Genomic DNA, 25,552 nt, shown 5'->3' with positions numbered 1-25,552 from the left:
CAATGGCGGCCGGTGACGGATGGCGGCACGCCGAGAAAGGACGATGATGAGCGGTGACGGGTCGGTCCGAATCCGAGAAATGGGACAGAGATGGTCTGGGGTGTATGTGAGTGGCCCACAGAGAGCAGAAGATGGAAGTGAAGGTGGGTGAGTGAAACGGAAAGTAGAGAGAATCAGATCGGAAAGAGAGCGGAAAGCGATGTGTGATGAAGAGCAAACGAAAGGCTAAACAGGGAGCAAAGTAGCAGAAGGTACGAAAGGATTGAGCGAAGAACAAGTGTCAATGCTGAAGCCAGTAATCAAATCAGTGAAGTTAGCAAGGTGGAATCGGCAGCTATGAAAGGTGGGGGAGAATGAAGATGTGCTCTACGAAAGCTTGTGCAAGGACCAGAAAAATATTGATATGGAACAGGGAAGGAGAAGGTGGTGATGGGCATGACCATTTCTATCAATTTCGGAGACGAGAACGCAGGTCGGTAGATAAATCAACCAAAATGAAAGGAATTAATGATTAACTTTTCAATTATTTTTGATTAAAGGAAATGAATAAAACACCGCTGGCTCAAACACTTATCTAATCCCTGTGGCTTTTGTATCTTGCCTCATTTCTTTCAGTGGAATGCGTCAAGAAGCTCCATTACGCGCAAACGGTTAACTATCCATATTCCAAACCTCGATTTTCAACATCTATATTTTTTGCTCTGTGTTCCTAGTTTCATTAAAACTTGCTCATTATGAAACTTCAATTTCCAATAAGGTGAAATGATTATAGGACAATGGTGAACCTGTTTTCATGCGATCTTTATACGAATAGGCTGCAAACGTGCGCAAAAGTATGCCCAGCCAACGGAATGGCATCTTAGAAATGTTTCTGCATAACTCTTGAAAGCTGTCACGTCATTCTCCTCGGTTGCACGCAGTTGTTTTTCCAGACAGCGTCGATTCGATACCCTCACAGCTTATCGAATATTTTGTCTGCAGCTAAACATCCATTCCAATTCACTCAGCCGTTAATGGATCTGAGGCCAGTTTTACCAACAGAAAAATAGCCGCCTGCCGGATTTTTTTTTTTTGCCTAAGGACCGCTTCACATACGGAGTATAAAAGAGTGTAAAAGCGCTGGTCACGTTAGCGGATAGGCGTTACCGTTTACTCACCATATGTGAAGCACTGAAGCGGTCCTTAGGCAAATAATTCCGGCAGGCGGCTATTTTTTTGTTGGTAAAACTGGCCTCTGCACTATTGATGGTAGTTGATCCTGAAAATAATGCTGCATTTTTGCTTTTTTCAAATTTTAGTTGATAAGGTTTCATGCTTTTCGTCAACCATCCATAGACTAGCCAGTCTTGTTTTCCCCTTTTCCACGTGCGACAAGTTAGGCTCAGTAACAATGATAACTTGTACTAATGGTTCCTTGAACCACTAATTTTTATTCAAACTCGTTCGAAAATATCGCTGATAGGCGCATATTGACTCATATCATTGGTGTTCGAAGACGATCATGCATGCGTCGTGCCCGCATCCATGTGTTCGCACAGTAAAAATTGATCTGTGCTAGTAATCGTAGAGTTTTCTTTCAACACATTGTTTTGCAGGAATTTAGATACAGCTATCATCGCTGCCCAAAGTCACGGAACCGTGCAAAACGGCCTTTTATTATTCTCTACGGGCCTGCAAACTCATTGACTGGAAATGAGTTCCGTTTGGCTTTGGAACAGCGGCCACTAAAAGCTTACGCAGCATCTAAATTGCACGAGTTCCAGCGAAGTCCAAGGACGCTGCTGACTCGTTTCAGGGACGAGTGTTTAAGCAGCATTCCGTTCTCGAACAATGGCTCTGTGGTGATGAAACTCAACCATCGTAATGATTGCAGTTTGGTTGGCAAACAGCATGAAATTGCCCACAATATCACCATGGTTGAAACGTTTATACGCTTTGCTGAATGAGCAGTACATAGGTGTGAGTGACTACTTTTTAAAATATTTAGCTCACATGGTCGGGTGGCCGGTGGGTGGCTCTGTCAGGCCTGGATGCCGTCCAATCGGAACATGTTGCGACTTGCGAGGCGCCGTGTCTATTCCATTCTAGGTATGCTCTTGCCAGAGAGGATAGACTTGAGGTATTTAGATTTAACCCCAGATTGGTGAGCCGCAATGGCTGAAGCCATACCATTGAGACGGGGCTGTCCCGGGGGACAAGCTTGAAGCTACGCAGTCTCTCAAACGGTCACCCCGGGTAAACTGACGTTTTCGAGTCTGCCATCAACTGGTGTCTTGGTGGGGTGGCCACCAGCCCAGGCAAAGAAGGTGAAAAGGATGCAGATGATTTCATTCCATGTGCTGAGAGGACATGAGCGTTGTAACTTTGAGGAGGTTATGCATAGGTAGGTACCGTTTCCTCTTTCACGAATCAATTGTCAACCAGGCTTCTATCGATACTACACCTGTTAAAACATGCTTTAGGTATATTTTTCTCAGATAGGTCGCATTCTTTCCTATAGCTCATTTCATAGCCATGCAGATGCGGGTGCCAAGACGTGGGGCTCATCGAAGCGCCATCTGTGCAAATCAAGCTCTCACAAACTGCGGCTCTCAAGCGAGCGAGCTCGGCACCTCCGGTTCCACCCTAGCCCGTCAGGTGTCTCTGCCTTCCTGTGCCGCCGGTACGCCGACTTTCTCCTTCACCCGGTAGCCGTTGCGCGGCTCGCCGGAGGCGGTCGGCGGTTCGTCGTTCGAGGCTGACTTTGACCTAGATGCCGACCGACGGCGCCCTCGTTGGACTCACATTACCCGGGTGTCGGTGAGTCGTATTACCGGTCCGACACCACCGTAAAAACACCGAGTGAGCTCGTATTTTCGGCACTGTCGCGCTGCGGTGACCCAGGCGCCGAGCTCAGTGCTTGCAGCAGTGGCTCAGAGAGGCTCGTAGCGCCCAGACTGCGGCCAGCGGCGCGGGGTCCGCCGGTAATAACGGAACGTCCGAGGCCGACCGGCCCGTTCCGTTATTGGAGAGTGCTAGTGGTGAAATTACATTTTTTTTCTTAAAAAAGGCTTTGTTAATAGAAAATAAGATTAAAATATTTGCTTAGAAAATTTTAAAAATACAAATAACAATTATGTTAATACATATTGTACATTTCTTATTTAATATTTTATTATTTTGCTCCTCTATAAACGCAACCCGGCGTGCGCCATTCCGGATTCCCGTTGGTGTTAGAGGCATTTATCTGATCGTCGTTGTGATATTGCGCTTATTCAGGCTATTATACAGTATCGTAGCTACCTGAACTACGGTTCTTCGAGTCTGAAATGGGAAAAAGTCGGGCGAAGCACAGTCTGCGAGTTCTCCATATCGGTAAGAACTTATCTTGAATGTGCGCCATGTTTGTGCCATCTTGATGACTGTGGTCAATTCATGTGGATTTGTATGTGAATTGGTAAATTAATCCTAGTTTTTTGTATCATCTTAGCTTTGTTGAAAATATAGCACAGTAAAATTTAGATCATACCTGGCAAATGCTGCAAATTTAAAGCAAATTAATCCATAGTTTGCCTCAGCAGTTTCGTAGTTTCTGTAACGCATGTGTCACCAATAGCTGAATGTGGACTAGTATGCTTAAATGATTATTTGTAAGTGTATATAGCCTCACCTTACCTAACCAAGCTGAATCTCACTTTAACAAACCTAACCTAAGCTGCAACCAGGGCATATTTTATTTTTCAATCTACTTACCTACTGCGTCCCATTTTGGGACGCAGGCCTAAGATTTTGAGACGTAGGCCCTGTTGATTTTAGCCCACCACGTCTCAAAGATATAACTGTTTTAAACATAAACAAAAAGTTAATGTTTTGCAACATTGCAAGTTCACTAAATAGTGGCCTTTTGACCATCACAAGGTCCCTCCGAACAGCAGCAGGGTGCTGATTGCCAATATGGTCCTCATTTGTGGCACATATAACCAGGGTTGTGCTCGGCTCAAATTTTTCGGGCTGACTCGACTCTGACTCATTGATAACCTAGGTGACTCAACTCTGACTTGACTCACCACTGAAATTTTATTGGTTGCCTCAAATCTGACTCAACTCAAATTCCAAATTTCCCAGCCTGACTCAACTCTTACTCAACTCATTTGAGTCAGAATGAGTCGGATTTGAGTCAAATATGACTCATGACTCATCACATTTTGCCTAATTTCGCCAAAAGTTGTTGACCGGGAGGGGGTGGGGGTGCGGTCGAATGTGGCTGGAGGTTTGTTCTCTCCATATAAAGCTTCAGATAAAGTTGAAATATTAGCGTTTTCTCTTCGGCAGAATCAGTGACTCTAAAGAGTATCCAGTTGACTCAACTCTGACTCTAATGACCATCAGCGTGACTCGACTCTGACTCGACTCAAATCAGTGTCCCAAAATTTATTTTGGTCCTGGGTGTCAGAGTGGAAAATTCAACCTCCAAAATGATGAAGAGAGTGCAAAATTCAGGTGTGAAAAACCCGACATTAACATGCTTACTCATGAATTGTACATGCGTCAAGAATTGTAGGTATGTTTCTCGGCAGGTGAGCGTGGGACAAACTTAGATATTTAATGTGAATTGGGAGTGATAATCCTGCTAATTAATTTATATTAAAAGTAACGTTTCAGGGCTGTTTTAGGAGTGGAAAATTGGCTCCAAATGTTTCGCATCGGAGGGGAAAATTGCGGCCGTTTTGGGTGTCAGTTCTCACCCAGATCGGCAAATTTTGGGACACTGACTCAAAGCCTTGATTTTTACGGCTGACTCAACTCGACTCGACTCATTTGAGTCAGAGTCGAGTCAAATTTGACTCATGACTCATGAGTCGAGCACAACCCTGCATACAACAATCAACATGTTGCGTGGTGCAGCATTTTTTTTCCAGATCGGGTAAACTGCTGCCTGAATTCCATGAATACTCTCCCACATACATATAGTAAATTTGTAATACTACAATATCTATTTACCAAATATTGAACACCCTGGACACTTTCCTGCTCAAAATTGTGTGAATGCTCGTCCAAGTTTTACAGAATTGCCATAGTTTCTACCATAGCCCAGTTATCATTTTCATTCTTCCTTGGTGTTTGGTATAGTTGGTCGGCTTTTTGTGATAATCGAACAACAACTTGTTCTTGACGCAAATTTATTTTCCGCAGGTGGTGAGCACCTGACGATTCTCCGGAGGCTGGCTGCCCGCGCTGCAAAGACCACAAAGAGGGACCACTTCACAGTACAGCAAGTGTGCACTGCTCCGCAAGTCGCCCTGTTCAAGGAGCACAAAGCTGTGTTTGAAGGCCTGATAAAGGACTCGTGCACGGTAAAAGACGGTAACCTCGTCGTGTTTGCGGAGTCAGTGACTCTGAGTGTGCGGAAGAAGCCTAGCGTGGACTTGTACACGGTGACGGCAAAAATCCACGTGCGCCGTGACCTAAACATTTAGCTCAAGATGTTCCAGCTTGGTGTGCCGCTGGGTGAGGTCGTTGAGTTTTTGAACGTTGGTAGACGCCGACATGTTGTGATAGAAGAGGCATCGATTGAGCAGTTTTTAAAAGAAAAGGTAGCAGCATCTCTTCCAGCATCAGCAAAGGTAGACATCCAGAATGTGAAATCCATCTGTCAGTATCTTAGGAGGCTGACAAAACGTGCTACTGCGGGATCAAAACAAGTCGAGCAGCTGCAAGCAAAAGTGGCAAAGGCGCCTCCCATCAAGGTTCAGTACTTTGTTGGTGATGAATCGATCAAGGCGTTTGTGGACTGCCTGCAAATGAACATTCGCCGCCTGGAAAGCAGCCAATCCAAGAAGAAGTCCAAGAAGAAGAGTAAGCCGCCAAAAGCGCCAGGAAAAAGCCCACGGAACATCCGGAGGATGAAGAGCATGGTGCTGAAAGAGTTGAAGGAAAAGACAGGACAGGAGCATGTTCTGGTGTCTAAGGAGTCTCCAAGGAAGACCGTCACCAGGCTTGATCAGGCGGGAGTCAGCCTCAGAAAGTACCGCCAACTGAAGCTGTCCAACCAACCATCCGAGAAAAAGCTGACAACGGCCAGGAACACTCTAAATGAGCATGCCACCGACGTGGGCATGCTCCTGAAGAATCTCCTGTCGAAATGTCGGTGCGACGGGCCTGCCCGTGTGAAGGTGTCAGTGGACGGACATAACCCGTCGCGCAACATTAGCGCAGTGACATTCTCGCTGTCCCTGGTGTGCGAGAGGGATACACAAAGCTCCAAGTACATCGTGCCTGTTATCAGTCTCCCCGGTGCAGAGACCTACGAGCTGGTGAGAGACTCGAGCGCCTGGGAGCAAATTGAGCGTGAGCTCAATGCAGTGATTGATGTAGGGGGTCGCCACGTGAATGTGGAGTACTATCTGTGCGCGGACTTGAAGTCCATTCTGCTGTACCTAGGGTACAAGAGTGCTAATGGTAGAGACGTGTGCATTTATTGCAGCTGCAATAAGGGCAGGTGGGGTGCGTGCTGTGCGGACGGGAAGTGCCAGGCGAGGTTCCGTCAGGCACCAGATGGTTCGATCGCGTTGCCTGCACTGCGACCCAGTGACCCGGGTTACAAGCAGCCGCCGCTTGTGGACATTACGAGATATAAGTTTGTGATCATTGACATTTTGCACTTGTACTTACGTGTAACTGATCAGCTGTTCGTGCGCTGCTGTAACTTTATGGATAAGCGACAGATCGGTGAATTCCTAGCCGTGTGTCAGCACCATAAGTTAAGCGCGTTCCATCTTCGCGATGAGAACGGAAAGCTGAGATTTTCAAATCTGGATAAGTCCAAGAGAGAGAAGATGATGGAAGCCGTCTTCCTGAAAGAGGCAGTGCTGCGCACGCTGATGCCACCGTCTAGGGCAGATCGGGTGATTGCTGTCGTGGAGAAGTTCCAGCAGGTGTGGAAGCTCATCAACTCCGACGCACCCAACCTCGAGCAGCTGCAAGCATCGGTAGTGGCCTTCACAAAGCAGTTTCGGAAGTCGTTTGCCTCAGACGAGCTTCCAAACTATGTGCACATGATGTGCCATATACCACTGCTGATCGAACATTTTGGATCGCTACGAGCGTTCCAGCAGCAGCGAGTGGAGGCGCTGAACCACGCCATAAACGTCAGGGTGAGGAGCGTCACCAGGCCGGGTGCCATCCAGATGCAGCAAGCCGTTCAGGCGGTGAACAGATCATTGTGGTATGTGTGAGTGTGTGGAATGATGCGGAGAAAACGGTGCTGACTGATGTGAACTGATGTTTCGGCCTAGGTGAAAACGCCAGTGATTTAACTGTGTGTATTGTAATGTGTGCTGCGTTCATCAAGAGCGCTGATGTTTCGTGGTTTGTATTGTAATGTATGTAAATAACTGTATCTAGTAGTACGTCGGTCCTTTAGTATGCAAGGCGTGCAGTGCTGCTGAGGAGATGAGATTGATCGTGAACCGGTGTTCGATTTTAGGTGAAGACCCGCATGTTTTTACCTTCGTGTTGTACTGTAGTTTAATAACTGTATTAACCCTTGCCTGGAATGATATGCGATTTCATAAGGCACGCGTAATGTACGAAATATGTGCACGCCCATTTGCCGTATATTGTTTGGTTGCTCGATTTGTCTTTTGTCTACGCATCAACATCGTTGTCAAGAGCGTTCTGGAGGGCGCTCGCGATGCTAAGTTGAAGTTCTACGATTCATGATGTGACTAGCAACCGCTTGTTTAGTTTTCTCATATTTGTATCTGCTCTGTTTGCAAGTAAACTGCACCTGCAATGCATGTAAGCAAACTGTGTGTTCCTACCTGGTTTGTAAATATACTATTGAGGTTCCCAATACTCGCTGATTTCCTTGTGCGTGGGGAGGGGGAGAGGACGTGAGTGCTTGGAGCGGTATCTGACATTGTGATGTTCATGACACTGGATGACATGACACTGGATTGAGTTGGTCAATTTATTTAGCGTGAAATACTAGCGGTCTTAACACATCAACGACGGGGAGATTTGTTCGAATCGATCCAAATTCTTAGATTTAGTCGAATTTTAAATTTGAAGGACATTGCAAGACCTTGCACATGATGCAATCGTACAAACTGAAACTAAATAATTGCAAAATATGTATTAATAACTAGTACGGCGACTCCCAATTAGTGGAAATCCAGTTTTGAGCGATATTGCAAAATTTTGCAATGTTGCAAGCAATTGAGCATCCAACTATTGCAAAGCACCCTGAGGATGTTGCCATTGGACTCAGCCAGCATCCTCGAATTGGACTGAGGAACTACAGAAACGTCGAAAAACGTCATTTTTCATAACCAATGCAATTGCAAGTGCAATAACGCCGAACTCCCGTGCATCAATGCGACACCTGGTGCACAGTACACATCGCCGTTACATATACACACAGCTCGGTCTCTTAGAAGCGTATGACTCCTTATGAAAGGAATTCAGCAGCAGCTAGAGTGGAAACCTGCAACTTTGAACGTTGACCTAACCATGACCTGACCTGACCCCTCGTGACCTTATGAGAGAAAGTTGATATGGCATAGATGCTCCTCGTTTAGACCCTTCGATTGCTGCCTCGTGCGTCGCGCTATGACCACCCGTTCTCGAGATAATAACAGCAGAAGCGGTTGACGCCGTTAGCGGTCATTACACGTTACGGCGGAAATTAGATGGCCCTACCTAGATTTGAACCCACGCCATTGCGCCACATTTCACTGGAACTTCTCTTTGCCTTTTGCCAAAGTACCGCACCTATTTTTTGTCGTAGGTCGTCCAAATACATACCAATCGAAAGAGAATTTAATAGGCTTTCAATGAAGCGTGAAGGTGAGGGTATGTGGCCATGAACGTTCGACGCAGGGACAGTCAAACCCGAGCTTGGCTAGAAAATGATGCTGATCGAAGGTTAAACCGAGGCTGAAATTTTTCTTTGAGCCCCCGGTACCGCAGTTAAATATCATTTAAATTTGTTTTCAATGGCTGATTCATGTAGAGCTTGAACAGACGATTATTTTGAGCGTGAAGGTGGCTGTGCAGATGGTCACTGCAATGTCACTGCAGTGTCTTTTATGTAAATTTAGCACAATTTCCCTATGGCAAAGGGGTGAACTGAGGTACCACATTTAGGTCCGTGGCCGCAATCTGGGCGCTACGTGCGTGTACCGCTCGGGTCAGATAGCGGTGGCTTGTCAGCAGTGGCAGTGGCCCGTGCTAACTGCCAGCATGAGAACGGGCGCTGAGGCCCGTAAACGGGGCGAGAAACTGAGCTCAGTGGGATACATGCAATCCGAATCAAAGTTTGATCAGTGACGTTGGTAGCCGGTAGGCTTAGGAAATATCTGTAAAAATATGCGACTACCTATAAGCTAGCATCGACATTGATTAACATGACAATGTTTTAAAGTCACTGGCAGTTTCAGCCGTCCTTTTGGGAGGGTGTTTAGTTTTGAGGACACAGTCACTTCGTCTCATCAGTCGGGTCGACTTAGCTCAATGTTGTCCTATAGGACAGTATGTATACATACCTCTCTCCAAGGGCCAAGGCAGTTTACTGGGCATTGGCTCTGAAGACTGAAAGGATCGTATAAATCGAAAGGGCTCGAAAAAAGATCAACAACTTGAAAATTAACGGTAATCACAAAACAACTAAAAAAACCTTTACGCTACGCATGACAACCGCCGATTGATTTTCTTCATAGCCCTTTCGGTACTTTTGATGGATAGGTATGTGCGACACATGTTTTTATTACTCGTTTTACCCATGCCATAAGCTCAATAAGAGTAGGTAACTACTTAGATAATAAGTGATATGGACATTGGACAATATTTGGGTGACGTTCAGATCGAGGTTAGGTCAAGGTCAGGTCAAGTGAGGTCAAATTTTGAAAATGATTTGTAAGATCAAAGCAGACATCAATGATCAAGCTGCCATGCAGTTTTTCACGACAAATTGAATAGTGTTGTTCTTATTTTATTACAAGGTGTAAGATGTCGATAAAGTTCTTTTTTTGTTGAAAATCTTGTATGCCATGACGTCACTAAATTATCAATAACTCGCACATGTATGAGCCGATTGGTCTAAAAATAGGATGGTATTTAGGTAGGCATAGTTTTGTTTTGCATTACTCTCGTTTTTTAAACAAACACAAAAATCTAGATTCCATCACTATTTCCCTATAGTTTTTTTAGGACATTTTAATGGATTTAAATTTAGAATTCCTAAAAAACTGGACAGACATTTGATAGACAAAACAGAACCGCATGCATATTTTTGTTACGTCTTATTTCCCAACTGAAGATGTAAGACAAGACGTGTTTGGACTCTTTGACTTTTTAAAACAAAAATAGTGTAAGATGACGTCTTCAGAAAGTCATTGTTTTAAAAAATATCCTACGGATTTCACCAGAATCTAAATGAGTACGTAAAGTTGATGTGTGACAAGGCCTACTGCAAGTTTGACGTAGCTGGCCTGCGCTTTTAGAAAATATTAGCGAAGTAATGGGAGAGGCCGCAAATCCTGCCATCACCCCAGCGGGGTGCGGATTAAAATTATTATCAAACTATAGATTTTAGGTCTAAAAATATGCAGCATCTTTAATCGTTTTCTAGATGAAGCTAACTTTTGCAATCCTTAGCCCGTTAGAGGTCTCAGAAATCAGAAATAGTATAATTGACTGTGACCGCTCATTATCCAAGTGTCAATCAATCTGCACGAGAAGAATCGTCACGAATCAGATGGGCGTCAAGGTACCTCACCGATGAGGCGATCGATCCACTGTGCTTCCAAGGGCGATCGCCCGTTTACGCTCCCAGGCTCGATGGTCCGTTACGGCGTCAATCACGGCTCCCGTCTGCGACAGGTCCTCTTCACTGACTGATAACTCGGGTCTGAGCCGGAGCTCTGTCCGATCACTGGGCGATCAGCTGCCGTGGGAGCCATCTGATGGCTAGCGGATGACCCACGCAGCCTCCCCAGCCACTCATCAGCCGTCACAAAGGCTGGGAGGGCGCCCGAGCAGCCAGGGCGGGCCGGCTGCACCGACCTCTCAGTAGAGGGCGATGGCCAGCGACCACCCCTGCCGTCCCGCCCCTCGAACCGCATCTGTGGGTATCACTCAGGGGTGGTTATTGTTACTGCAGCGGTCCGATGTCAGTCCGCCCTCTGCTTGTGCCACCTCCACCCGTGATGAACCGACGGGGTGCACGGTAGAGGCGCAATTACACTCTCAGTTCTCTGTCTGCCTCTCTGTCACGAGCAGCAGAGGAAGGGGAGAGAGTTCCTGGAAAGACAGGTCAGTCAACACCCTTGGAAGGAATGGCAGGCTGCAGGCAGGGTGCACTAAACGGATTCCTCGCTCCTTAAAAGGCAAGGAGAGGAGGGAAGGGTGCTCATGGGTGGGGGGGGGGGGGGGTGCGGGGCAGCGACCCTGCGTCGGCCAGTCGAATCGTTTCTGCAGAACGCTGCCCGCGCAGTGGGGCCGCTTTCCCCTGCAGCCTGGCGTCGTCCCATCACCGCCCGTGGCGCTACAGAGGCTGACGTAAGCGTCAGAGGGGAGTCAGCTCAGCGTGGGCTGCTGCCAGAACCGCGCGGGGTTCCGATCACGGAGACTTGCCTGGATGGCGGGTCCACGTAACTGCTGAGTCCTGCTCATTGCTGGAAATACGTGTTTAACTATAAACCACATTACTTTCCTTCATGTGATCATTTGCGAGTGTGTACATAGGCTAAAACAATTATTCTCGCACTTATGTAAGATTACTTGAATCATGTGGTCAAAACTTTTCCAACATCAGCCTTGCAACGTCAGTCATGCACAAGCACAACTGCTAATTACTTTTAATTACGTTGCTTTTTTGCTTGATGTTCTTAGCATAGCCAGCATTGACTTCGAGAGAAACTGAGTCAGCGGGATTATCAAAACGTTACGAAGCCTAGCCAATTGGGTACAGTGATTCCGTTATGAATACAGTTATTCAACATTCAACACACAAGTCAGTGCCTTTCCACACAGTTGACAGAAGTCATGATCGGCCTCAGGACTTGTAAGCCATAAGGCCTCAGGACCTGTCGGCTATAAGACACCATGCTATCAATCCCATCCCTTTGTCCGCCATCGCCAATATGGGGCCGTTCCCCAAGCCATAAAGCTTTCGTGACTGTCCATCCGGCACTGTGGAGCCCCTCAGTCTCCCCCAGTTCCACGGCTGTTGATATCCGTCTGATACGGTCTTGCCGGCCGGGGCGTGCCCAGACCACAGAAACTGCCCCGATGAACCGGCTGCAGACGGGTGCTGGTGCATTCCGTGCCTTACCTTACCTGGGGAAACCCAAGGCCCTAAATACAAGGTTGCACGGACTAATTTCTACTAAACCTACCAGAATATATTTTCACGGTTGGATATTTTAATAAATATTCAATCAAAACTTCTTTATTATTTTCTCGTTATCATAAATAAGCAATTTTATAAATTGACTTTCAATTTGCTTGCCTTTTACTGGCAAAATAACTTTCTAGTATTGGGTCAACATAGTTGTGTAGCAGTAGGAGCCATAACTGGCAAAACCCCTATGCCTACATACAGCAGAAAAGCAGCCACCAGGTGTCGCCACAGTCGCCACTTGGTCGCCACACAGATGTCGCGCGCGTCGCCAATCGCCACACTACCGATTTCCATAAGGACGCATATGTACGGATATGTATTGGAAAGTCACCCTTAAGGATTACGCTTACATCCTTTGCTTATGAGGTCGGTGGTTGGAAATTGGGAGGGGCTCAGCTATTTTCGACCACGGATATGGCTTTATCACATGATGAGGAACATGCTGATAAGCGTTTTATGTGTCAGAACAGCACAAAAGTATTTTAAATCATTTTTCAAAAATAGCCGTTCTGCCGTATCTTTCAGTGCAAGGTGCCGTCGGTCATCCCCGACGTGACGTCACGGCGGGGATTGCCAGATTTTCCTTCTAGACTTTGACGCCCCCTGGGGAAACCCTTCCGAGTGGCGAGTCAATGCGAGCGGTCACCCAGGGTGTCCTTCTGGTCTGCTGGTCACCTGTGATGAAGTCCCGTCCCGTCTCCATAAATCAGATAATTGGCTTTCCGTTAAGAAAACACCGACCAAGGGACTGTCTGTGCAAGTGTGCAATCTGTTGGCCGGGGGCCATCAGAGAGCTTCGGAGACTGCGGACAGCTCAGGGTTAGAAGTTGCGAGCTGTGCTGGCTATCTGAATAAATAGGAACAAGGAAAATTGATTTCTTACAGTCGGTTTTAATATTGTTGCTGACTTTGCAGTATAGTATAAAACAAATTTTGTCAATAGCGCTCAGAAACCGTAAAGCTACAATTCCGGCATCGCCCTTTCAGCCATTCATGTTTTATTGCACAGCCTAAAACAGCAGTTCAGTGACTTTTATACTGAGCGTGTTCGCCAACGCGAGTCATGAAAATCCCATTGCATGTCACTGGACTTCGTCAGTATCTATTTGTGCAGAACAGATAGGTGAACAACGCCCAACATTCTGTCCATATTTTGCGACATCTCCACGCGACTCGAAGCCTCGACGACACGCTGATCGCTTCTGCAGAGCCGTTATGAGACAGAGGCTTCGTAATCTCACCGTAACTGTCTCGTGGACTTCGTGCCGCAGATCCGCGGATGATTTCACATCCCGGTAGTACAAATGAGCAGATAACGAGGGGAGTGAACTCACGCCGTGTGAACTGTGAACATCTCCTGACCCTGAGGACCGCTGCAGCGGTGACAGACGTGCATGAAAAGTGCACAAAACTATTCGTGACCGATGGAATCAGGATAGGACTAGATGCGCGAAAGGGGCGCTCATTAAAAATCGTTGAGCTGCATCAAATAGCTGGACGGTAGGTAGTCAGTCTGCTCTTAGCTATCTGAAGGCCGGTGTATTCCATGACATTACAAATAATGCCAAGTCAAGTAATGCCAGGTCATTACTTGTCTTGACTCAATGATCCACGAGCATAAAATATGAGTAAGGGGCTGGTGCGGTGAAATGTCAAATAAAGCAAAGCAAGCGACTGATGTCTCGCGCCCGAAAAAAATCAATGTGCGAATGATGATCAACTGTCAGATGTGCGTAGTGCGTGCTCTTCGCAGAACCAGAAATGTACCTTTTCTTTATAGACATCGGAATTCGTGGCTAATTAATTTGACGTCTTTTACAAGTTTCGTATATCGTTGAGACGACGACCAGAAGGTCGTCTGAAGGTCATGTTGAAGACGGGGGGCATTGAGACTGGAGCTGGGAACTGGAACTGGGACAGGGGATTGGACTTTGGTTTTGGAACTGGTCATGCGTTAACAATATATCTGTATATCATGCCTGATATTTAACTCACGGCCATGTCTAGGTACATTTCTTTTCAAAGTTAATTAACGCCATGTCCTTGGGTGCCGACCGTTTCTTTATTTGACCTTTTGCTCTTCCGGGAAGTTTTCTTCATTTATTTGGCCTCAGAAAAACAATTGATGCAAATTATCGACCAATATGTTGGGACGTAATTCACATGCTTCATGTGCAATACTTTCATTTCGCACAACCAAGAAAGAATATTTTCGAGCATAAATGTTCGCGCGTCACACTTTCCACACCTAAATATACATCAACTTGTTGTCAACACATATAGAGTAATTTGACAAATGAGCAAGAAAGAAATCCGAAGACTGCCATCGACTATCTATCCATTGTCATGCACTCCATTTCAACAAGCGCGGCTCTGTTTTCCCCATCACCTATGTCAACTTCTAATGAGCGTCCATGAATCATGATCGCTATCGTTTGCTGCGCGAACGTCGTGCGGAATGTCCAAGAAACAAGAGGCACATTCCCTTGCTGAAAGTTGGGTATCCCCTTTGATAAAAGTGCATGATTGCGGGCAACATTCATCTAATGAGACAAATTCCCAGTCACAGTTTCAAAACAACTGCTCCAGTGGCTATCTTTGTATGTAAATCTGATCTATGTCATGTTGCATTGCAATCACCAAGGACACGACCTCAAGCATTTGGCTCAGCAACTTGCATAAGCTGCTTGCCGAAGTCGATCCAAAGCTTGTTTTATTGAGCTGATTTGAAAAGTGATCAGGCATAGTGATTTAGCTCTTCAGGAATGTTTGTCATGTCACGAACAGTGAGTCATCGATGCCATTTCAACGACCGCATCTAGGCACGATCCCTTGCTCGGCCATCTAGAACACGAACGGGAGAAAGGAGTCCTGTCAGCCACGTTTCTTCCGTCATCAACGCGCAGTGTTGGGTTGACCCAAACCTCCGTCCACGGCACCCATTACACAGTTACACACCCCTTTCTGTCTTGCCACGCCCACGCGCGGCCAGAAGCTGGCAAACAACAGTGACGTAACGCGAAGGGATTGTATGGAGATAGCCAGCACCGGAAAGCTATCTTACGATTACAGCACGGCCAAATACACATTAGGATAGCGTTGTGTCCGTGCCCGTAAATCGTGACGGGAAAGTGTGCCCGCTGGTCGTGGGGTGACCGGTGGGGTGAGTGTCTGAGTCGCCGCTCGGACCGGTAAACAAATGGACACCGTTCCGGCTTTGTTTCGGCGGTCGCTGCCCCCTCCCTCCCCTGCCACCCACACCGCCCGCTACCATTAATAGGCACGTGAGTGACCAGGGCTCCCAAATTAACCACATTCGGCCGAGAAGGATGGCTGCCTAGCTGGATCGGTGGCTGTTGTTTTAACCAGCGATTGCGTGAGCGGTGTTTTGATTGGGAAAGAGAATGTGAACGGCTCCCGCGCCGCCGGCTGTTGCCGCTGCCGGGACAGTGCTGTGTGCTTACTGATGTTGATACAGGGTCCTCTGGTAGAGATAGCCAGTGGGGAAATGTTGACTCCGTGACTTCAGTGGCCAGACAAAGGACTCATCGCGATGAATTCCCATAAGCATAAACGATTTATCGTTATTTTCCTGGAAATCCCAAAACATGTTAAGTTTGTTAGGGTTATTGTTATTTTTGTGCATTTTCTGTGACAGCTATGATCCGAATCGTGGGATTTGAAATACGGGCCAGCAATGATAATAGTCGATAAATAAACTTCACTTTTTATCGTTTGATCAAATATTTTGCGGCGTTTCTTTTCACGCAAATAAGGATATTTGTCACTTTGTTTTAAAGAGGCAAGGCAATTAAACTGAGTTTAAATTTGATTCTATACATCCAGGCAATGTTGAACAACGAGTCTAGAGATCGAGCAACTTTGATCTTTTAGTTATCTGCATAACAGCGTTATCAATAAAAACACACGCAGGAAGCCGTGACCTCTCACAGCCCTCAGTCTCCATTCTCTCTAACCGCGCTTCATGTGAGTCAAGGTCGAGCCAAGCTCTAAATAGTGACAGTCAAAGCAGTCAGAACAAACGCCCTCCGCTCCAGCTGCCCCCGACTGGAGACCGCATGTGTCCCGCTGTGCCATTCAAAACATGTCGCGCGGTCGCCCGGGAGCCGCGGCGCCCTGTCTTGTCTCGACGGAGGCTGGAGCGGCACCGCGACCCTCGAAGGCTGCGGTCGCGCGCCCGCCGTGGGGCGGCTTCTTGTGGCCAGGCGGAGCCGGGATGTGGAAGACATTTGGAGCTTGGTTCAGGGTCACGCCCACTATCCGGCAGAATTGGGAACTGGACCTGAAAACTGGCCACCGGCACGCACACGGCAGTGTGGTGGTGGCCTTCCCCATTGACCGCAGATCAATGGAGCAGATCTAACGTTGCAATACTGCCGAACAGTGGCCCTATCGTAGGGAGAGCAACAATTCCATTACCGATGCTCTGGATATGCAACAGTTCCAACATGCTTCAGCTCAAAACGGTGGTTCCAATAAACCGAGTCGAGTCCATGACTAACGGTGACTTCACCAGACACCTTACTTAATACTTATTCCATATGGCTCAAAAACTTCACCATATGTTGGAATGGGCATATAGTCTAACAAAATCCAAATTGGGAGCCATTCCAGGGCGATTCCGGATCTCGAACGATTCCGGGGCGGCTCGTGTTCCGGAGTGAGTCATTCCCCACTCCACCTGAGTACCCCGGCGTGCAGATCCCGGTCCATCGACCTTCGGACACGCCAGACACCCCATCAGGCGCGCCGCCACCTCCGGGGTGACGTCACCCCACACCGGCGGCGGCACTACGTCACTATATGACGTCACCGGGGCGGCACGGCGCCGCGGCAGGCCGGCCGGCCGGTCGGCGGCTGCGGCACTCTCATCCGCGGTACGGCGTCAGCGGCGGTGGCGGCAGTCTTCCCGAGCGACGGGCGGCTCATCTCGGCACGGCAGCGCGCGCTGGGAGCCAGAGCTCGACACGATCACACCGTTCGCAGCTCGCTGACGGATTGGCACGAGCGGGAGCGCGCGCGTTGTGAAACATTCTGGGAGCGAATTCGGCGTGCCTTTCACCGTGGTCTGTGCGCGGATTCTCTGACGACACGCCGTCGACTGCCGACGATTGTGATTTGTGAAGACTCTCGACGCGGCGTTGCCGCCTCAGGTAAGTCTCACGCCTACTGGGGTGACCGAGTGTGTGTTGATGAACCTCCATTCCTGGCTGGCACGGTGCGCGCGAGGCCACGGTGGCAGGACGGCGTGGTCCGTCTCGGCCGGCCGATCGGCCTAAGGCTGTGTGGTTAGTTGGGTGAATGTGGCACACCACTCAAACATGCCCAACAGGGGCAGAGAAACATGGCGTGTGTTACTACCTGCACACGCCGGTACTGTAGGGATACTCTAGCACATGTCTACGATGCTACACTGCTGTAGCAAAGGTTAAATGCTAGGGAAAGCTACCCTGCTCACCGTGTTCAGCCCAGATCCATCGCTGCCTTCCGGTGCCTGCATGGTATGCCGCTATTAATCCTTAAAAGGTGTGCATTGCTGTCGTGAAAGCAGAAGCGCGTGCCGCTTAGCAATGCAAATCGTCATGCGATGTGTATGGAGTCCCGGCTAATCTCGAACACGTGAAACTCGGACTAACGCTCGAAGGTCGCCCACGAGCCGCGTGGTGTGCTGATCGGATAGTGTTTTCGATCGGCAGTCGCCCCCGGTCAATGTCTGCTAGATGGGCCTTTTTGCGTCCTCTGCTCGGCACGGCGCCGCAGCACGGGCCCCGGAGAGGGAGAGGGCGTCCATTGTTGCCGACTCTGCTCACCCCGGAGTGCACCATGCAGTTCACTCCAGCAGTGGCGCAGTGTTTGGGATTGGGCTCAAGGACACGTCTGGCCAAGGATCCGCCGGCCGCATGGCCTGAGCTCCTGGCACGGACCGGGACTGTCCGAGCGAGCCCCGCTGGGTACTGCCTCCCAATCTGGGCCTCAGGTCAGCCCCACTCGTATATGGTGGGCACGCGTCAAGGCCAGTCTCGGCCCCAGGTCAGTTTTGCTGCACCGTGATACCTTCTGGGTGGGCGACTCGAGAGTTGAGACGAAACTAAATCTCCAAGACTTTTGACCTCTGATATTCACGGCTCACCAAAGTTAAAACTGGATGTGTAAGGTGACCTGGGGGTTGGAAACTTTTGGCGAATCAGAAGGCTCTGACCACCGAAGGGTGTGATTCGAGTGGACAAACCAGAATGGCACCAGTGGTAGCAGAATCCCTAGCTGCGTAAATATTAGCCCTACCATAATCTGCACCTGGCTAAATAATCCGCGTATACGTGCTTTACGTACTCAGTTGACATTGCGGTCATGAGGTGACCGACCAAGAGGTCAAATTTGACGAAGTGTTCTGAAGAATCGGACTAGTCTTGCGGCTTCGCACTCAGCCTTGTGGTTACTTGGGAGCCGATTGCTCGACCTCAGCCCCTGACAAAGTGTCGGCGTCGCGTCAATGCTGACCACAAAGACGTTAGCCAGTGGTCAAGTGCGCCAGGTTTTTCCCTTCCATGGCTCGCATTCTGGCGTGTTTTTATGTAACGGGTGCTCGTGGTGAACAACTTTTTAGGGGAACGTGTTAGTCAGTAAATTTATCGAACAACTTCTTGTTGATTTAATCCGATGAAGCTCTCAGTCTGGCAGAGTGCCTCTTAGACAACAGCTTCATTTATTTATGGAGCGTCGTCTAAAATCGGCTGCTAGGCGATTTGTCACTTAACTTCTGGTAATGAAGCAAACCAACTTCTTGCAGGTGCAAGGATCACAGCTTATGTTCAGTGGATCTTTAGACAGGCTGCGCCTATCGCTTCTTTTCGTTCCAAGCATATTTAGCTCTTCTGTACGGCCATGACACACTATTATGTTTTCTTATGCATTCCACGCTCACACTAGTGATGTTTGACTGCATCGATTATCATGTCTTAGCCAAGCAATGACGTCGGATGACCCCTCATGGTACTCCTCTCCCAGTGGAGTGATAACCTGCTATACGGGACGCTTGCCCTGCCCTACCTGTCTGTCTCGGGAAAGCACTCGCCTCTTGTCTGTCTCTCCCTCTCCCAGTGCCGTCTCCCTCCCGGTTGGAATTGTATGTCGCAGGGATGACCGTGCGGATTTGCTGAGGATGTCTCCGCAGAGAAAGTCCACTGATCCACTGACTGCAGCGGCGCTGAGGCCGGATTGCGGGGCGGCGTGCCACCTGTCAAGGAGTGTCCAGCTCCTCCCCTCTCCCTTCTCTCTCTCCCTCTCTCCCCCTCTCTCTCCCTCTCCCTCTCCCTCTCACTCTCGCTCTCTTTCCCTCCCTTTGTTTTTCCTGTGCTTCCCTCTACATTTTCCTGCCTTTACTCTTTCTCCCCTCTGTCTCTCTTCACCTCTCTCTCTCTCTCTCTCTCTCTCTCTCTCTCTCTCTCTCTCTCTCTCTCTCTCTCTCTCTCTTTCTCTCCTTCTATTTGCACCTCACCTGACACCCCATTTCCTCTGCTTTTCGACCTAGTGACAGTCTATAAAAGACTGTGGAATCTGTCACACTCCTCAGTACGCCTGTCGGCAGCGATGCACAGTACACACCGGTCGGTCCCACGGTCGGCAAACGGTGTGACACCTCCTGTCCCTTCACTGCCGTGCTGCTGGGAACTCGTGAGACACGCCGTGGGCACGACACAGTACTCCTCCTGGAATGTCACAGCGCCGCCAGCTCGCCGCTCTCATGGTCCGCCGTGTCGCGCTCCATGAGACACGGCGCAGCTTTCTGCAGCTTCACGTCAGCTAGTTGACGTGAAGCTGCAGAAATGCTCGGCGTCCCGCTACAACTGAAATACAAGAGGTGGGCGAAGGGGAGTGGCTAGGCACCTCCCACCCTTCATTGCAAGGGGCGTTGGATATTCTCACGCAGTGTTAGGCCATGCATTTGACCTTCGCTGAACAACACAATACGTCTGCGGGTGAAACAAAACAAACGAGTTAAGCCACATTCAAACACACAACAAGGCACAAGAAAAACAGCAAAAGAATGTGATTCTGTCCGGTTCTTTATGGTGTTTCATAAACGAGTGCAAAAAGTTACCAGACGGGTATTCTTGACTCACCCATGACATAACACAAACATAAATGCCGTAATGACTGCAGCTACAACATACTATTTTTTGCTTGTACTACCATAACGATATTTCCACCATGGTCAGGCGTCGTCACGGTTAACACATAGACCTGCAATGTGTCACATATTGACCTGCCATATGTTTCATTAATACATTCGTCTCACTAAATAAAACAACCTGACCTTTTCTCCCGTCCCTCGCTCGACAGCCACGCCGGTCCTCAGTCGTGTCACGGACCTCTACGCTCCCCTTTACCCACCATATCGCCGTTACAGCGGCGGGGGTCAGTCGGCCGAATAGGACCTTTTCTGCAGGCCACAGAGACGGCGGCCACCCCTGTCCTCTCCCCTCAGCCAGCAGACAGGAGAGTCAGTTGCGCAAGGCCGGCTGCAGGGCTCCAGGCACGTGGTTGGTTATCCCTCGCCCTGGCAGGGGGGGGGGGTCGATGCGACCCCCCCCCCTAAGGTTTTTCGAAGATAGCGTAAAAACGGCGGCGCGCAGCGCCGCCAAATTTGGCACAGCCTATGGGGCAACCTTTTTACATATTACCTGAAAATTTCAGGTCCGGGTGACCTTGGGTCAGGTCACCAGGTCAGGAAAACCGGTACAAGGTCATGGTCAAATTTCAATTTTCTTTTTGCACCTGTCCAACTCACAGTTTTCGACTGATTTCCTTCAAACTTTCAGGATGTGTTAAGTTCACCGAGTCGTATAACATATAGTTCGGGTTTTTTGATGTCACTGACCTGAGGTCAGTTAGAGGTCATTACGCCGTAATGTTAAGCCTATGGGAAAATACTAAAATCGGAAAATACTGGAGATATCCGCCTCGTTCTATCACTTTTGTGCTTTGAAACCACAGTACTTAACAGCAGGTCACTTGGTGCTCATTTGTTTGGTGTACTTATCCATGGGTCAGGTCAAGTGAGGTCAACTGAGGTCAAATGACGTTTTTGCCAATAACTTGGCACATAATGACGCTAGAGCTTAAAAATGGTGTCATTGTGTTCCTTATGATCAGCCGAATCGAATGATATGCGATATGACGCAATTTGGTTAAGTTGAACTTAATTAGTTAATTAAAGTTTACTTAAAAATTAAGAAAAACTTTAAGTTCACTTAAGCAAGCTAAAAGTATATCATTCGACGCGCCTTGACGTGCTGAGTTCACTGGTGCTTTTCTTTTTGCTCTATCTTAATTAGATCAGAAGTTATAAGCGAAAAACTTTTGGCCTGTTTTTAGAGAAATTTTTACATTTATACCCCCCAAAACCCCCCTAAATATTGATCTAGAGCAACCAAATTTGCACAGGGGCGAGAACTCCAGGGGGCCCACCCACCTACCAAATTTGGTGTTTCTAGGTGCCATAGGAGCCAATCGCGAGGGGGGGGGGTCGCATCGACCCCCCCCCCCCTGCCAGGCCGTGTTATGAAAAATGCCCTGCCAGGGCGAGGGTTATGCAGCGAGCCCTGTCACCCCGTGTCCGGCACAGGGAGAGTTAGGGTCACCTGCCCGGCTGGCCGTTCAGAGAACGCTCCCGCCAAGCAGCTGACTCCTAGCGTTAGAACTCCGACCAAGAGTTCACGCTGGAGGGTAGGTGTGAACCGTGTGACCGACCCTTAGGGCCTCCCTGGCGCCAGTCTGAGGCCCGGCGTCGACTGGAGCCAGGACTCCAGCCCGGTTTTAGTGTCGGTTGGCCGGGTCGGCGGCGGCAGCAGGCCCTAACCTCCGTGCACGCACCTCTGACGGGCACGTGGGGAGGGAGGCTCGGACGATGCACCGGCTCGGAACAATGCTGGGGAGCAATAAAGCCACGTTAGCGCGCCACCCTCCGCCAGCGACAGGGGTCGCCCGCTAACAGAGGTCAAGGTCAGACCACCAAACGGTGGTGAGCTGGAAAATATTTGAACGGACAAGGCAGCTGGAGTCGTTAGAGGCGAGTAGAAACTGGCTACAGAAAATGGGCCATCATTTCACTTGGGAAGTCTCTAGTCTTTCCACACAGTGGTGTCATAAAATCACTTTGTGGGCCTTTCTAAGATCCGCTTTGCCATCTGGATGATTTCGAAATACGAGCATCTTACTTTATTGCTCTGCAAGTTTTGCCAGATAAGGTCGTAAGTCGTAACATACACCTATCTCAGTGTGTGAAAACATTCCGCTTATCTGTTTGATTCTAGACATAGATGACTTGCAGGTGCATAAAAGCACACTTGCTGCAAGATACAAATGATCTTAAATTGCTGCATCAGCTGATAACACTTTATATCATAATCTTGTGCGTAAGAAATGACTTGATCTGCCCCACAAATTCAGTGAAACCTTTTAATCAGCATCTGTACTCCCTCCTAATCTCACTTTGAAGTGCAAGTTATGAGCAAAGGGCGGGTTAATTGCACTTGCAAGCCCAGCAAAGGTCTGCAAAATGATCAAGTCACCTATCAAAGTGATTTCCGGCCCGTTAGCTGCTTTATATTGCTGGTTGGCGTACCGTTAGCTATGTCCTAACACCGGAGTGAGACGTCAATGCTCTCGTGGCGTGATCTAAGCCATTGGCTTCAAAACTCTGAGTGTAATTCGCTAGATATATAACGAGGGATCTTTCGACCATATTGCAATATTCCTGGCATGTTTTTAGATGGATATTTTAATCAGAATATTTCATTTAATTTGTATTAACATTTTAATGCCTCCTGTCGGCTTCTCCTAACTCCAAAGTGTCCGTGCGCCGCACTGTCACGGCCGACGAGCGTCCTTCCCGGAAGCCACCCGCCTCTTCCAGCCCCCCTCCGGAAGTGGAGCGATGCCATGGGGGGGGGGGGTCTGACGTGGGGGGAGGTAACAGCTGGCGGCGAGGTATGACCCAGTTCCTTCGCCGCCGACCTTCCCCAGCAGCCACAGACGCCATTAACGAATTACGAAACACAGGGCCGCTGGGCCCACAGCGGCGCGATATGAGGCTGATCGGACCAGATCGGAACTCGGCGATAGGGTGGTTTAGGAACAGCAGGGGACACCAGTATATGATCGATTAGAATCGTCCCATCAACCAGCACAGACTTGTTTCACTGGGACATTCAATGACAATTTCGCTAGATGCACAGCTTCAGCTTTGTAGAATGTCTCGTTATAGCTATTAGCTGGCAAATTGCCAGGGGTCATCTGGTACTCGTGCGTCATCGTATGTGTGTTAGAGATGACCTGTATTCGGCCCGGCCTCCGTTTTCACCGTCAGCTGGCTAAAGCTACATCAGCCGCTACCTCCCTGAGCGGCGCACCGCGGTCGCTTCGGCCCTGACCCCTGTCTGCGCCGCACCTGGCTGTCTCACTAGCGAGGCTGACTAGCGGCCACCGGACGGTGCCACGCAGAGAGTAGCACCGCCTCCGCTGCTCTACCCAGCCGCTCATGAGCTCCAGTCGCTCTGTCCAGCGGCCCGACCTGCTTTGGTCGTCACTTTCGCCCGAATCAAAACCGAGAGCGACCCGGCCGGCCGGTCGTGATTCAAAACAAGCTCGGCTCGCCGGTGAATGAAGACATGACGGGGTGAAAACACACAATTAGAAACCCGTTTTTTTTTAGTCAAAACACCGTCAGTCATCATCATACCTCGCTAATAGTCTTGTCTCACGAGGTGACGGTATGACACGGCACAGAGAATGTGGCTTTAAGCTTCTGACTAATAGATATTGATGATGTCAGTTAGCGTTGGAATGTTGTCCCTCAGGGGATGGTAGGCAAACTTAGGGGTATCTGTAGGATCCATCCCAATGTCACCAAACTTGATCGATCTGGATCGTGAACCATCGCTGATACCCTAACAGAACCCACCGGAAACTGTTGGGGACGGGACGCCGGAGAAACGATGTCCCACGGCCGCGTGGGATTGGTTGTGTGTGACCCAGTATCGTGAAATCGATCCATCACGCTGACACGTCCCGCTGAGCGTTCCTTTAGCAAGTGCTCAGCGACCCCCAACTGCCCACCGCACACAACCTATGTGTGGTCTGTTTTGAAATGGATTGGCGAGCCTAACCTCGTGGCACGGCTGGTTTCACGTATATCTGGGGCACTATTCGATGTTCAGGATTCGAAGCAAAACGTCTGCTACTTAGCTAACGTAAATTTGTCAAGTGTGTTTCTATTTTTCAACACAATCAAAATTAGTTGCTGAACACTCATAGCAGCTATAAATAGCACTGAGGTCCCCACGGCAACGATTTCTTTACGGAATTCCCAGCAACTCTATGAAGGACATGCTTTTTCTAAGTGGTTCATGCTTAATTCCTGTAACAGTTGTTGATACTGAAGCGTGTGCTGATAGCGGATGACCGAAACGGCCTATATAACCAACAACAAAACAAACAACCAAAACAAAAACAAACGATATTGTGACTGAACCGACCCGGGTCCATACGTCTCTTATCGGCCTTCATCCAGCCTGCCTTTCCATCCATGGCAGTCCGAGAGACCCGGTACTATAAATGACATTGATACTGCCGCGTCATTATCGTGCCACGTCGCGTCGCAACACAATGTGTGGCCCCATGCCACACAGTGCCGCAGTGGGCGGGTTAATGATGCAGGGGCCCTGGGGCCCTGGGGAGTGCCCAAGGGCCTCCTCCCAGGAAACTGGCGCTGTAAAAAAATTTGGACCACTGCACTGGGGTGGGGAAGCAGGACATTTTAGGAGTTGCATGAACTCCGTGCTCTGATTTTTCTTTTTCGGTCTGTGGAAATCACCATGCGATGCAACGTATTTGACAGAACGGCGTGTTTTCGCAAGAAGTTTGCTGTAAAATGGTTTTCCCCACACTCTGCTCTACCTCCCAACAACAAACTGCTAGCCACATAGTTAATGTGATCGACTGGCGTCCAAATGATCACGTGGGGAATTCTGGCAGAATTCTGATTTCTGGCATGCACGCTAGCTGCAACATGCATGCCGGTAGAACCGAAAAAACATTTGGTGTCTATAATTTCTGGTGAAACAAGGAAACTACCAGTGTTGTCAC

The 25,552-nt window shown here is 48.8% G+C and overlaps 1 protein-coding gene across 7 annotated transcripts in view; it reads left to right on the top strand.

Annotated features, from left to right (window-relative positions):
• LOC122370945 (serine/arginine repetitive matrix protein 1-like) overlaps positions 1-25,552 on the top strand; it is a 73,489-nt gene that overhangs the window by 4,007 nt on the left and 43,930 nt on the right. For 2 of the 7 annotated variants that reach the window (XM_043346935.1, XM_043346932.1), the window contains exon 1: positions 17,272-17,559. The exons of 3 other annotated variants lie outside the window; for them this stretch is intronic. The gene's annotated coding sequence lies outside the window, so the exon portion shown is untranslated. Of the gene's footprint in view, positions 1-17,246; positions 17,560-25,552 lie in introns of those variants that run through there. 2 more of the 7 variants (XM_043346934.1, XM_043346925.1) reach the window with 2 other exon arrangements.

The sequence above is a fragment of the Amphibalanus amphitrite genome, unplaced genomic scaffold, assembly GCF_019059575.1.
Source record: "Amphibalanus amphitrite isolate SeventyFive unplaced genomic scaffold, NRLGWU_Aamphi_draft 001188F_arrow, whole genome shotgun sequence".
Taxonomy (NCBI): Eukaryota; Metazoa; Arthropoda; class Thecostraca; order Balanomorpha; family Balanidae; genus Amphibalanus; species Amphibalanus amphitrite.
Note: the sequence above shows the minus strand (reverse complement) of the source record. Positions and strands in the feature narration are given on the sequence as shown.